We start from the raw sequence: 15641 nt of genomic DNA, 5'->3' as shown, positions 1-15641 counted from the left end.
CATAATTTGGTCTTTTCCTTCCTTTCTACCGCAAACATCAGTCTTGTTTATTGGCATGTCTTTTTTTTTTTTTTTTTTCTATTTCTTTGGGCCGCTCCCACGGCATATGGAGGTTCCCAGGCCAGGGGTCGAATCAGAGCTGTAGCCGCCAGCCTACGCCAGAGCCACAGCAACGCGGGATCCGAGCCGCGTCTGCAACCTACACCACAGCTCACGGCAACGCCGGGTCGTTAACCCACTGAGCAAGGGCAGGGACCGAACCCGCAACCTCATGGTTCCTAGTCGGACTCGTTAACCACTGCGCAAAGATGGGAACTCCAGCATGTTTTACATATTGCTAACTTACCATCTATATTAATATATCACTTAAGTTTTATGTCTCACAAATTACTTGCTTACTCTTACACTTAACCTATCCTTTGAATTTTGTGTATTTCTTATAATTTATATGAACTGTGTTTAACATTTCTTATGCGTTCGGTCCATCCTATTTGTTTTCTTCTTTTCTTTTTTTTTTTTTTTTTTTTTTTTGTCTTTTGTCTTTTTGTCTTTTGTTGTTGTTGTTGTTGTTGCTATTTCTTTGGGCCGCTCCCGCGGCATATGGAGGTTCCCAGGCTAGGGGTTGAATCGGAGCTGTAGCCACCGGCCTACGCCAGAGCCACAGCAACGCGGGATCCGAGCCGCGTCTGCAACCTACACCACAGCTCACGGCAACGCCGGATCGTTAACCCACTGAGCAAGGGCAGGGACCGAACCCGCAACCTCATGGTTCCTAGTCGGATTCGTTAACCACTGCGCCACGACGGGAACTCCTGTTTTCTTATTTTCTATAGCAGAATTAGTCTCAAACAAAGTAGGAAATGCACATTATAAGACTTTGTTCTTGAATTCCAATCCCATGTTATACATGGGCATTGAGATTCATTTTCAACAGTTCCACATTGAACGCATCATCTTTCACTATAAACACTTCTTGATTATTCCATAATGATTTTTGGCATAAATTTCCATCCTAATTTAAAAATTCTCCTTATCTCTTCCATCTTTTTACAAGAATTACCAAAGAATTTTGCTTTTACCTCAAAAATACCTCTTTTGTCTTTTATCTTCTCTCCATTTTACACTGTTTCAAAACTCTTCACTTGCTACCAGCTATTTATTTTTCTGCAGTACAAGGTGATTCCTGACTTCCTGTCCAGCATTGTCCCATCCCAATCCCTCCTCCAGTATCACTTGCATTTTTTTTCCTAAATACCATCTGTAATTATACATATGAGCCTTAGTGTATTAAACATTTAAACATTTTCTGAAATAAGTATAAATTCATATGAAGTTGTATAGACACAGAGAGGTCTCATGTATCCTTCATCCATTTCTCCTTAGGTAAAGGTTCTTTTTAATGGTCGAAGTATTACTCCTTCCCTTAATTACTTGACGTTTTTAATCATCCTTTAATATCAAGCTTCAAAGTCTTAAAGCTTTCCAGACCTCTCCCCACCATTGTTGAATTAATCACTTCTTCCTTAAGTGCTGATTTTTTTTTTTCTGCATAGCATCATAACTGACAATTCATAACCTCTTTGAGGACAAAGACTGTGTTTTTATTCATCTCGGAATTCCTAGGACCTAACTCAAAGCATGATACATCCTAAGTGTCTGATGAAAATACAGTGGACTTAATAAAAATTATATTTCATTTTAATAAAATAAGATTTAAAAATCCACTTGTACAAAATAGATGCAGTTTCGTGGATGATGTTTTAATAAGGGGTGTTATCACAGATTCCTTTTAATATATTTCCCAGAGAATTTAAAATATAATTCAATTTAAAAAAAAATTGCTCTTAAGTTCATGAACACATCTACTGAATAATATGAGATAAATATTGAAATAAATACTCAAAAATTCCAGGGAGTTCCTGTTGTGGCTCAGCAGGAATGAACCTCACTAGAATCCATGAAGACATGGGTTTGATCCCTGGCCTCACTCACTGGGTTAAGGATAGGGTGTTGGCAGGAAAATGAAGACAAGAACATGATACAGATAGAGGAAAATGGTAAATGTGGTAATTTTCATATTTATGTCCACTTCTTCAGCTACCACTGATGAAGGAGCCAACACCACACCAGCCAACCCCTGGCTGGCTTCATCACATCTCAGCACCTGATCATATCTCTGGACCATGGTGGAGCCACATTCTTTTCCTTAGACTTCCGCATTTGCGACCGGAATCTCCTAAATTTCATCAAGATGGACATTGTCCACCCCTTTCTGAGGAAGGTTAAGCCTAGTCCCAGAGGCTAATTGGGATATACTCCATTCTGTCCTCTTTAGGATTTTTGTGCATCTTTTCCAACTTTCTTTCTCCCCAAGGCCCCTTTATACACTCTTCTCACCTGTGATAGCCCAGATATGAAAAGCCTCCACATAACTGTACGTCAGGTGTGGCAGGGATATCCTGCTGTAGGTTGCTTAAGTTGAATGTAGGAGGCAGGGTTGTTATTCCCATGATCTTGGTCCCTGTTAATAAATAGTGAACATTTAACACCATTTCTTTTTGCCTTCTCTCAATGAGTTAAAAAAAAAAAAAAAAAGAACGGATTTTTTTTTTTTTTTTGGACTAATGTAGTATTTTAATTCACCTGTGAATTAGAAAGAGGAGAATCAGACCTCGTGTCCTCCTATTGACCTTAGTAGCAACTGGTTTTGTTCAGAAATGATCACACAGACATTTCTCCTTCTGGGCTCTGAAAATTACTTTCCTCTCTTTTCATTCCCTGACATCTTAGAAGGGAAAACAAGGACTTTTCATCTGTTTAGGGACAAAGAACCAATGAAGTGAGTGACACAGCACTTTTATTGTTGGCAGGGCTTGACATCGAAAGAGCAGTGGGAGATAGCTTTCAAGTGGGCCTTAGGAGAAAATCCAAGGGGCTGCCTTTTGCAGGTCAAGTATCTCTGTCCTGAGTAAATCATTCAGAACAACAGGGATGGAGGCAGCGGGCACTGTCAGGCACACATGCTGTTAGCTGTCACATTCTGTTCTGTTATGCAGAAGACCTTACAAGAACAGTGATTCATTGAATAAAATAGTTCATTAAGATAAACTTAGATGGTCAGGAAATTAAGTCAGCATTTTAGAACAGTTACAATAAAAAAGTACTTCGTAATATGATGTTTTGGAGTTCACATCCTAAATAATAATATCTTGACTATTCGTGGAGGGCATATCAGTGAAGAAGAATCAATTTTAGGAAGTGATGTGCTTTTCCATAGATGCCTTTTCCCCATCTATTTCTATACCAAGCTAGTATCCTAGACTGATTTTTAAAGTGCAACACTAGGAAAATAAAGTACTAAATTGTTGTTCTGTAAAAAACCTTATTTTTGTCACATTCCTTCCTAAGTTTAGTTACTGTATCTCACCTGGGCACCACTGTCTTGTTGATCCTGCTATTTTTTTGCAGGACCTGGTTCCCTCTCCCCTTATAACCAACACCACATCTTGCTCTGCATGTATATGAAGTCTTCTCTTGAAATCAATGAAATTGAAATGAAAAAAGTGAAGAGAAGAATAGAATTTGACCATTTCCTTCTTGTATTTCTTTTTAGATTCTTTAAAGTAAAATCCATATTTTAGGGGTTAGACCACATGATTTTTTAATCTCATCAAGATATGCAGTACACAGTTTACATTTACTGATTGTCAGTGTTACGTTGGTAGGTTTCTCAGAACCCCAAAGCTGATACTTGTCTCTGACGAAGAAAGCACTCTGAGATACTCAAGACCAGCCCTGTCACTGCAAACCACATGTATAATTTAACATCTTCTAGTATTTACATTTAAAAGGCTAAAAAAGATACAGTAATTTTAATAGTATATTTTATTTAATCCAACATATCTCAAATATTATTTCAACTTGTAATGAAAATGTAAACTGTAACAAAAATGTAAAAGATGGAGATATGTTACATTATTTTTATTATACCAAGTCTTCAATATTCAGTGGGTTTTATATCATCTAAATTTGAACTGGCCACATTTCAAGTGCTTAGTAGCACTTGAAACCACATGTGGTTAGTGGCTACCATATTAGACAGCACAGCTACAGGAGATAAGGGTAATAAAATTGGTACATGTTCTAAATATATGCATAACCCTAATTTTAAAACATTTCATACTTCCAACAATGTTGGGCTTCCTGAACGTAAGTTAAAAAAAAATTAGATTCTGAAGTTTCACAAGTACTAGGACAGTCATGTTATAGTTGATGGGTATATAAAGTGAATTTAATTTAAAATATATTTTAAAAATACTGGCACAACTTCCTTTTCATATGTAGATTTATGCACATATACCGGGTGAGTTTCTCTGACTTTTCTTAGTTTCGATCTGTAGTTAATTTTTGCAAAGTCTTTATCATTTCTTAATGACCTAAGATTCTTTTCTTTTCTTTTCTTTCTTTCTTTTTTTTTTTTTTTTTTTTTGTCTTTTTGCCTTTTCTCAGGCCGCTCCCACAGCATATGCAGGTTCTCAGGCTGGGGGTCTAATTGGAGCTGTAGCCACCTGCCTATACCAGAGCCACAGCAACACCAGAGCTGAGCCACATCTCTGACCTACACCACAGCCACAGCAATGCATGATCTGAGCCACGTCTGTGACCCAGACCACAGCTCACAGCAATGCCAGATCCTTAACCCACTGAGCAAGGCCAGGGATCGAACCCAAAACCTCATGGTTCCTAGTCAGATTCATTAACCACTGAGCCATGATGGGAACTCCAGATTCTTTTCTTAATTTTTCCTGTTAAGATATATTGAAAGAATGAATGCAAGAGCCCAGCATTTTTAGAGCCAACATTACAAACTTTTCACTGTTAGTTGGATGCCTTCTCTGACAGGTGTGGTTTTTAATTTGCATTTAGAAATGCAGTCATTTGTTTTTCGTTTTGATTATTTGACTGCTATTGAGATAAATGCAACATATTTTTCATAGGTCTCACTTTTTCTTTCCATCTAAAATTGTGTTTAAGTCAAATTCACCTTTGAAGACTCACACTGGCTCCCCTCCTAAAACTTCTGCTAAAATGGACCCATACCATTTTTGGATTTAATGTGAATAGCCTTGTTTTCTTTAAGTATTTTAGATACATTTTCTTACAGTAAAAAAAAGTCACTGTTTCTAAGTGACACTGAGGTCAGGGAATGAACTTGGGTTTCACTGCTTATGAGGCCAGAATGTAGGAATCAGTCACTAGCCTCAGAAGTAGAAACAACAGCCTGTAGATTGTGCCTTATTCCATTGGTTTTCCCTACTAACCTTTGTGATGTGCCTATTCTTTTGAGAGGTAGCATCTTTTTGTGAAAAATGGCCATAGGCTTAAGTGGCATTCAAGTGCTATTAACAGAGAGAGCAGTGAGGAGAGATTAAAAAGTTCTAAATAGTCCTCTGACAGAAAACGCTGTATTCGGATAAACCAAAAGTTAGATGTTGAATATTAATACATAGATGTGACAAACTGTCATATGGAAATTAGAAAAAGTTGTATCTGAAATCAGTTCACTTAGAATTCTTATAGGTACAAAGGCTGCTGTCTTTCAACACAGAGGCCAGAAAACTTTTTCTGTAAAGGTCCAGATAGTAAGTACTTTAGGCTTCGTGGACCATATGGTGTCTGTCAGAACAAGTCAGCTCTGCTATTGTAACTTAGAAAGCAGCCATAGGCAATATGCAAATGAACATGGCTGTGTTCCAATAAAACTTTATTTACAAACAGGTGCTTGGCTGGATTTGACCCACGTAACCTCAGGGTAAGAAGTAGTTCGTTGGGTAGTTGCACTGCTACTTTCACCTTCTTAGATACTTCTTCGAAATATCCACGTAATGGAAATGACTTTCTCCTGAATCACATTTCCCACAATGAGGCAGATTTCTTATGCACTTTATTTTTTTTTTTTGTCTCTTTAGGGCCGCACCCGCTGCATATGGAGGTTCCCAGGCTAAGGGTCCATTTGGAGCTGTAGCGCCGGCCTATGCCACAGCCACAGCAACACCAGATCTGAGCCATGTCTGTGACCTACACCGCAGCTCACGGCAACCCTGGATCCTCAACTCACTGAGCGAGGCAGAGATCGAACCTGCAACCTCCTGGTTCCTAGTTGGATTCGGTTCTGCTGCGCCACAACGGGAAGTCTTCTTATGCACATTCTTATATCCCAAAGTAACTGTTTTATTAGGTAATCTATGAGTTTGTTTACTCTAAGAAAGACCTGAAATTATAGTGGCTTGCGTAAGGCGGAGGGTTATTTCTGTCGTAGGTAATTTTCCCTAAGAAGTGTACAGCTGATGTAGAGATGTGAGGCATTACCTCATCTTCGTCCCCTTTGGGGCTCACCGCCCAGTCTGCCTCGGAGCCCACAGGAAGGGGATGAGAGCACAACCTGGAAGTTGTTCACATTTCTGCTCAGCCTCGTTGGTCAGCACTTAGCCAGATAGCCCCATCAATCTGCGAGAAAGGGTGAGAAACAGAGTAATTATTCTGGGCAGCCATGTGCCCCATAAATTTACAGAGCTTGTACTTCTGCAGAGAAGATGAATAACAATGGGAAGACATGTAGGTGCAGCTGGCTTTTCTACTTTGCCCTTGTATTTATAGAACAGTTAAGGGTCTGAAAGGAGTTACATTTTAAAGTTATATTTTGCTGCAGCCTGTCACGTGACAGATTATATACTGTTTTGTTTGAGAGGAAAGGCTGTCCTAATTCTTTAGGCATTTCTTCAAACACAAGAACTGCAATCTACTATATTCGGTTAAAATACTGCTTTACAGCTTATATAGCAACTATCTTGCATAGGCTACTACTCTTCCTGAGTCCATGGTGGATGTTACTAATAAATCACAACATTTTTTCCCACTGAACTCAGACCTGGCTTTAGACCTCTTTATTTCCCGTTCTGGACAGCCTCTGCCAATCAGGGAGAGAAGGTGTTCCATCAGCAATTTATATGCTCTTCTGGCTTAAAGTTTTACCATGCTTCCTTTTAGATCTTTGACACCAATCTTATCTATAGAAGGTTTGGTGGCAATATATAAATTGAATTTTTTTTTTTTTTTTTTTTTGTCTTTTAAGTCAGATCTCCTCGTCTTAAATTTTGTCAAATTTTTGTCTTATTTCCTGGCCATATTTATTTTTGTATTTCATTTTTTTATATAACTAATTTTCGTCACAAGGCCAAAACGAATAATTTTATTCAACTTAATTTTATAATTAGACTAAAACTCAAAAAGATGAAAGGACTTATCCATGGGAACATAGCTAGTTAGTGGCAACATTGAAACTAGACTTGTGAATCCCTGACTCCTACTCTAGTACTTTGCTTTTGCCAAGACTTCATCAATAAGTGACAAGAGTAATTAAAAATCAGGAACAATTATGGCAATAATTGGAGAAGGCTGATTAATATCAGAACTTTAATTTCTCAAGTTCCTATTTCTTCCATCTGTAGACAAGAGCCAACATATTTCACTTTTTTATATAAAATAAATGGTAACCTGAGCAATCCTTGCCTTAATGTTTGGCTGCCTCTAGAATGTTTCAGATTTTGTCATTGTGAAAAATAGTATTGGAAGATACTTTCTAGGACATCCTAATTTTAGTTATTCTATAAAGGATAGTGTAGCTGTTCTTATAATACTTGGACTTTTCCTGTTTCAATAAGATGCCTTTATGTGAGATTCAGTGTACTGATTTTGTAGAATATTTTCCACACTACTTTAGAATAGTGATTTTAAGTTCATTTTAGTGTATTTTCACCCATGGGTCTGTCAGCTTGTGTTGCTTCTCATTTTATTCTGATCTTTTCATCCATCCAAAATTGCTTGTACTCTCTCAGGCAAGGCTGTACACTTCACTTCTCCTGATGTACAAACAATTTCTTAGCAGGTGTGCTACTTAACAACTGTTGTACCTGAAAACCCTCATCAGTAGGCTAGTGGAATTAGATTATTTTATTCTTTCAAGAACAGAAAAAAAAAAAAAACCTCAGCAAAAATAAGTTCAAGAAAAGAGAGATCGATTATAAAGCAAGCAGCTCTAACTATAATGTCTGCATCTAAGAAAGTATACTTAAAAAATATTTCAAATGATTAACTAAATATTCCCATTAAAACTTTTGAATCCTCTAAGTACCAAAAATTATGGCACCTTTGCATGGCAGAGAAAATTAGTCTAGTACAATAGACCAAAGGAAATTTTGATAGACCGTTGGGTCAAAATATACTGAAAGACTTTTGAGGAAGAGCTTGAAAGCTAAAACTGCTTTACTATAACCAAAAGACAACATAATTTTAGTATGATCTAGCAAAACCTTGAACTAACCTCTTTTCCCAAGCCTTGAGAACACTGTGTACTCACAGAGAGGATAAAATCTTCCTGCATACTGAAACCAAGCTCAGGTAAATTCTGGAATGTCTGCTGGTCATTTGAATACTCTCTCTCGGTGCATGGTATCCACTTTTATTTTGCTACTTTGAAGTTGCTCCAACAAACCCCCCTCTGAATAGATAAGCAACAACTCACATGCCCATGTGGCTCTTTTAGTGGGTATATTTACTTATCAAATATTTAATGAGCATTTACTATGATTTAGGTAACAGGGAACCTAAAGTTGGAAAAGTCAAAGTCATAGCCCTCAGAATCTCACCATCTAATGTACAAGATGAACAAATAATTTCCAAATGACACAGCTGATTGCTGTGGAAGCAGTGATTTCTGCCTAATTCTTGACAGAGGAGACAGTTGGAGCTGGTTATAAGGCTCTGGGGGTCAAGAAACAGAGAAATGGGACAAATACTCTGAGGCAGAAAAAAACATATATAAACTCATGGAGGTACAATATGGCCTTTTGTTTGTTTGGTGTGGCAGGAGTGTAAGGAGGTGGGGAGGGTGTGGCAGGGGATTGCATTTAATAATTTAGCAAATATTTAGCGACTCTTTTACCAGGGCACTGTACAGGGACTCTTAGGATGCAGAGATAAATGCAGCTTACTCTTGGACCTTGAAGAATTAAAAAAAGAGATGTGTGGCACAAATAAATTATATTTGGACAAGGGTATGGTTAAGTGCAACAATAGCAGATCTGTCAAGTTCTTTTTCTTCACAGATATTATGCTATTGAGACAGATGCTTGCAGAGGTGAGCAGTAGCATACGCTGCCTGCTTGCAAGGACCACCCAGTGCAATGGGGGTGACAGATGCTAATGGAGAAGTTACAGCATCATGGATATACCAGCAGCTGTGACAAGTGTCATCCAGGAGGTACAGAGTCCTAGAGAACCTACAATGCAGGATTATGTTCTAATTAGGGAAGTCAGGAAAATTGGTGTTTACTACCAGTCTTACACAATCGTGTCTCCATGCTTGAACTCCTAATTTGCTTTATTCAACCTGGTCATTTTGAGTAAGTTTGAAAGGAGGCTACCTGAGTAACCTTGTTGGAGCCCTTGCATCTCTCAGGATATGTGTCTTCCACTTTCACAAATGACCAAGAACACTGTAGAAAAGTCTTAAGTTTTAGCATCCCCCCCCCCCCCCCAGACTCTCTAGAATTCAGGTCTTTGTCATTTGACAATGTGATTTAGAATTGATATATTTCGTTTCGTAGTGTTTCCTTTTAGGCAGTCTTGTTTTTTTGGTCTAAATCTTAGTTGTTTTTTTTTTTAATATTAAAACAATTATAGCAGTTTTTAAAAAAACTAAACATATATATTCTTAGCATATGATCTCGCAGTTGCATCCTTTGATGTATATCCAAGTGAAGTGAAAACTTGTATTCACACAAAACCTGCACATCTATGTTTATAGCAACTTGATTCGTAATTGCCAAAACTTGGAAGCGACCCAGATGTCCTTCAGCAGGTGAGTGAATAAATAACTGTAATGCACCCAGACAATCGAGCATTATTCAGTACTAAAAAGAATTGAACTGTCAAATCATGAAAAGATATTGAGGGACCTTAAAGGCACATTGGTAGGTTAAAGAATCCAATCTGAAAAGGCTACATTGTGTATGATTCCAATTGTATGACATTTTGGGAGAGGCAGAACTATGAAGATAATAAAAGGATCAGTGGTTGATGGGGGTTGAGAGGAGGGGAGGGAATGAATAGGCAGAGCCCAAAGGATTTTTAGGGCAGTGAAACTATTCTGTATGATACTATACTTTATACGTTTGTCTGAACACATAGATTACACAACACCAAGAGTGAACCCAAATTTTACCTATGAACTTAGGATAATAATGACATGTTAATATATATTCATCATTTGTAACAAATGTACCAGTACGGTGCTAGATGGCTGTGCCTTTATGAGGTATACAGAAATTCTGTACACCTTTTACTTAATTTTGCTGTGAACCTAAAATTACTCTAAAATAAAATCTATATAAAAATCTTTGTAAGTAAAACAATCTTACTAAGAAATCTATATCTTGCCTAGATTACTCTATCTTCATAGATATTTGGCAGGAAGCTGGAAGCATTATATTGAGGAAACCTAGTCAGATATAATTCTCAACCAAACCTTTTCTCAGTTTTTGTAATCATCTTTGTTATGGTGTTAGCTTTATGCCTCTCCAGGAAGCAGTACCTTGTAGCCCTGGGAGAAAAGTTTGAGTACTGTCATAACTTGAATATCATTTTCATTCTACTATAAATCCTTTAAGAAAGGAGTCCCTGAATACATAGCTCTCTCACATAATTTATGAATTATTTTCTATGTAAGAATTACCAGTATATTTCAAGTTAAGATTAATGTTCTTCTACAGTCTTTGCTGCCAATAGAGGAAATATTTTTGAGTGACGTATGTGGCTCCCTTTGCATCTTACGCTGGAATCTTGTACCTTCCCCCTTCTTTAAATATGTGACATTTGACTCTCAGACTAGTTTTTAACATCTTTATTAAGATATGATTCATACGCCAGAAAATCTACTCATTTAAAATATACAATTCAATGGTTTTTAGTATATTCACAGTTGTGCAGCCATCACCACAATATTTTGGAATGTTTCATATCTACCCCCCAAATTCTCATATGCATTTGTAGTCTTTATCCATTGTCCCTTCCCTAGGCAAACAGTTAATGTATTTTCTGTCTATTGATTTGCCTATTCTAGACATTTAATATATAGGGAACCATAACTTATGTGATCTTTTGTGCCTGACTCCTTTCAGTTAGGATGATCTATGTTTATCTATGCTGCATAGTGTGTATCAGTCCTTCATTCCTTTTAATTGTCTGATAATATTCAAGGAATGCCAAACTGTTTCCCAAAGTGACACTGTTTTACATTTCTACCAGCAAGAATAAGGGTTTCAGTTTCTCCATGTCCTCATCAATGCTTGATATTGTTTTTTTTTATAATTATTATTATAGCCATCCTAGTGTGTGTCAATTGGTATCTCATTGTGGTTTTGACTTGCATTTTCCTGATGACTGGTGATTTCAAATCTCTTTTCGTATGTTTATTGGCCATTTTTATATTGTTTTTGGAGAAATGTCTATTCATATCTTTGCCTATTTAAATAGTGTAATTTATATTTCTGTTGTTGAGTTGTAAGACTCCTTTGTATATTCTGGATATAATTATCTTAATAGCTGTATGATTTGCCAATATTTCCTCTCAGTCTGTGGGTTATATTTTCACTTTCTTTATGGTTTCACTTGCAGTAAAAAGGGTTAAATTTTGATGTAGTTCAATTTTTTTCTTTACTCATTTGTGTTTTTTGGTGTCACATTTAAGAAGCCATTGCCATACCACATTGTTTTGATTACTGTAGCTTTGTAGTAAGTTTTGAAACTTGGAAGTATGAGTCTTATATCTTTGATGTTCTTTTCACTATTGGTTATTCTGAATCCCTTGGGTTTCTATATAAATTTTAAGATCAGCTGGACAATCTCTGAAGTGAAGATAGTTGGGATTTTGTTAAGGATTGCAAGGGATCTGAAGAACAATTTTGGTATTTCTGATATTTTAATATTAAGTCTTATAGTCTTTTCACTTTTTAGAGATGTCTTTTCACTTTTTAGATCATCTCTAATTTCTTTCAATAATGTCTTGTAGTTATTTTGTATTTATATTCATAAAAGATATTAGGATGCAATTTTCTATTGTTATAATGTCTTTGCTTGTTTTCATAAAACCATAATACAGTCCAAATAGAATGAATTGTGAAGTATTTTCTTATATTTTTGGGGGGAGTTTGTGAGAGATTGATGTTAATTCTTTAAATTTTTGCTAGAATTCAACTTAGTGAAGCTATCTGAGCCTAGGCATGTCTTTGTGGCAAGTTTTAATATTATTGTTGCTGTCTTTTTATTTGTTGTTAGTCTTGTTAGGTTCCTTATCCATCTTTGAGCACGTTTTGGTAGTTTATATCTTCTACAAGTTTTTTCATTTTATTTATCTAACTATTGACATACATTTTTAATAGTATACCTTTAGAATCTTTTTAGTTCTGTAATGTTAGGTTATTGATTTGAAATCTTTCTTTTAAGTGTAGGTGTTTACAGCTATAAATTTCTCTCTGAGCACTGCTTTCTCAGCATCCCATAAGTTTTGGTATAGTGTTTTGTTTTTTTTTTAATTATTCATATCAAGGTGTGGCGCTCAAAGGAAATTAGAATGCAGAATGAGATAGAAGGAAGCCTGTGAAGAATTGGTTTCAAGGGAACCAAGAGATAAAACTATTTCAAGGAGGAGACAGTGTTAACTAAGTAGGATGCTGCTGAGAGAGTCAAATGAGGTCAGAGAAGTGAAGATTTTCTTAGTTTGAAGGAAGCCGTTGATGATAATGAGCAGTTCTGTTGGGTTAGAGGGGGAAACAAGCTCCACTGAAGGGGTCAAAGAGATGGTTGAAAGTGAAAACATGAAGTCATTGACTGTCAGATGACTGCTTTCACAAGTTTCGCTGTGATATGGAACAGGTAAATGTGAGCAGCCCTTGGGAGAGGGATGCAGGATACAGGAACTCTTATCAAATGTGGGGGGGGTCTTAGGGCATGTTTGTATGCTGATGGGAGCGAAGGACTAAGAATTCAGAAGAGAATTGCAGAAATCCTTGAGAAGCATAGAGAGGATGGCATCCAGAGCTCAAATATGTTAGCCTTTGATGGGAGGAGAAACGCTTCTTCCATTGTAAGAGGAAGAAAGGCAGAGAATTTGGGGACAGGCACAGGTAGCAGTGATGCTGGGAAGAGAGAATTCCTATATGATCATGTCTAGCTTTTCAGCAAAATAGGAGGTAAGGTTAACAGAGTGAGTTAGAGGAAACACCGGAAGCCAGAAAAGAGATGAGGAAGTATTAACTGCATCTCTGGGAGAATGCACAAGATTTGCTTCTAAGATACATTATACTTACTGGACAGTTACTGGAACTGCTTTTGAATTTAAGAAGAGCCCAGTCATCAAGGCTATGTTCATTTTCTGAAGGGTGGGCTCCCAGTAGGTGGACGTTCAAGCTGAGTTGTTTTCCCAGGTGAGTTAATAAAGGATCATAAAGTAATAACATGTTAAATGTGTTTTGCCACACACATACAGACACAGATACACACAAGCACACCTACTCATTCACATGCTTACTACACTCCAACATGCATGCATACACACTCACATGTGTCACACACATCCTTACCACACTCAATCACTAGCCCCTTTAATTTTTACAATAAACTCCCAGCAGCATTTGCCACCGTTTTTGAAGTGTGCGAAGAGTAAAGGGCACTGGTTGTTTCCTCTGTGTGAGTCGTTCCCCCCAGTGTTCTTCCCGTGTGTTGAACATGATCATGAAATAAAGTAGAACCCATGTTGAGATGTGGTTATATCCATTTGAGCTGTTTCCTCAGTGGACTTTGCTTTTGGAGCTTTGTCCTCTGACCTAACCTATTACTGTTCTGACTGTCCCAGGATCTCCTCATGCAGTGTGACTTCTCCAGACTTTCCTCTGTACCCACCGCCACCTCTGTTTTCTCACCGTTGTCCTTATAATTCAGACTCTGTTCCTCATTGGCTGTGTTATTGACTCTGTGATATGGGAGCAATAATAACTTATTGCGGAGATTAAAAATAGGATACATGGAAAGTAGTCAATTCCATGCACATAGTGTGTATACAATAAATGCCAAAGCGATCATTCTTTCTCCCTAATCTCAATCTCAGTATCTCTACCTATTTTATGTGTTCTCATCATATTTCCTCAAGGATCTGCATTCAGCTAAACATTGTTTTTTACTAGTATAATTTAATTCTTGATGATAGAATTTTAAATTTGATAGGATTCTTCTGGAAATAATGTCAGAATCTACAGTTGACTCAAATAGGACTTCAGGTGGTCAGAAGATTTATATTTGGGGCATGCGGATTTATTTTTTTTACTTGAGTCAAATTGTGCAGGAGGATTAACTTTGATAATGAGGAGCTAAACAGTAGCATTGAGCACAAAAATTATTTTCCTGTCCTGTTCAAGTTACTTTATAAGAAAAATGAATTTTTAGGCCTTTTGAAATTTCTTTGGAATATCACAGGTTTGTTCTGTATCGAAGGATTCTTGACAATGTAGCAGAACAGCATTGCAGTATCATACAAAGGTGTCGTGTTACTGGTGTAGACTCAAAGGGCATTTCTTTAAAAAGCATCCCCGGGGGAATGTGGTTGAGACCATTGCTCTCACTTCACTTTTGGCTACTGTGACATTGGCTGTCACAGCTGCTTGTAAGTCCCAAATGGCAAGTCACTCTTGGTTTCAAAGACAGAGGATTTTAGATAAATGCACCTCATTTACTAGTCTTATTTCCAGCACTGATTTTTTTGTCACTGTTTTATTTTTGAAAACAAGTCATATTAATGACTAAGGTTAATCCTGAGGGATGGTGGAAAGTAACAAAATGAACATATTCCTGCTTTTTAGAAGTTATAATATTGAGCACATTAGCTTTCTGTGATGTGTGGCATGTAATTGTTGAGAGGCAAAGCTGGGAATTTGTTTTGACCTTTCACATTTCCCTTTGATTCCTTAGTTCTTAGAGAACAAATTATATGGTGTTAGTGACTTTAAAGTGTATATATTGACAAGTGCAAATAATACTACATTTAAATTGACGAGCAGTGATGGTTTGTAATCTGTAGGATATAACCACCCCCAATGCCAGCGTTACAGTCATGTGGTATTATGCATACAAAACTATGTTCCTATGATTTTGATGTTATGGGAAGTAGCAGACTGTTTTCTTAATTCTCATAAGTTGAATTTTCCCCTAAAGACTCATTATGAGAAGGCATGTTGAGACGTGTGTTGTCATTACAAGATTGTTCTCGCTTGGCGACAAGCAACAAAAGGAGAAAAATGTTTCTGACAGTTTCTGAAATGTGATCATTAGAAATCATTCTCTGAAATTAATGAGATGCTAGAGAAAGCCAAGAGCTTAATAGATCATACCGTGTGTGCAACTTGATGAGGGCTTTAAATGGGGATGCGATTATTTGCCAAGTGAAAGGGAACCGTTTTCATGATCAACTACTTTCTCACTAATTCTGCTTAATGCAAGTTGAGTAGATCTACAGTGATAAGCATTGAAATGAT

At 37.1% G+C, this 15641-nt stretch overlaps 1 protein-coding gene across 11 annotated transcripts in view; it reads left to right on the top strand.

The window, feature by feature from the left end:
* The window catches only part of LOC102159559 (uncharacterized), a 555170-nt gene that overhangs the window by 89067 nt on the left and 450462 nt on the right, over positions 1-15641 (top strand). The gene's annotated exons all lie outside the window — the stretch shown is intronic.

The sequence above is a fragment of the Sus scrofa genome, chromosome 11 (assembly GCF_054392235.1).
Source record: "Sus scrofa isolate SSC_HxYL_T2T_F1_AM1 chromosome 11, Sscrofa_HxYL_maternal_Yorkshire_Landrace_v2.0, whole genome shotgun sequence".
NCBI classification, from domain to species: Eukaryota; Metazoa; Chordata; class Mammalia; order Artiodactyla; family Suidae; genus Sus; species Sus scrofa.
The sequence above is the reverse complement of the archived record's forward strand: the minus strand, read 5'-3'. Positions and strand labels throughout refer to the sequence as shown.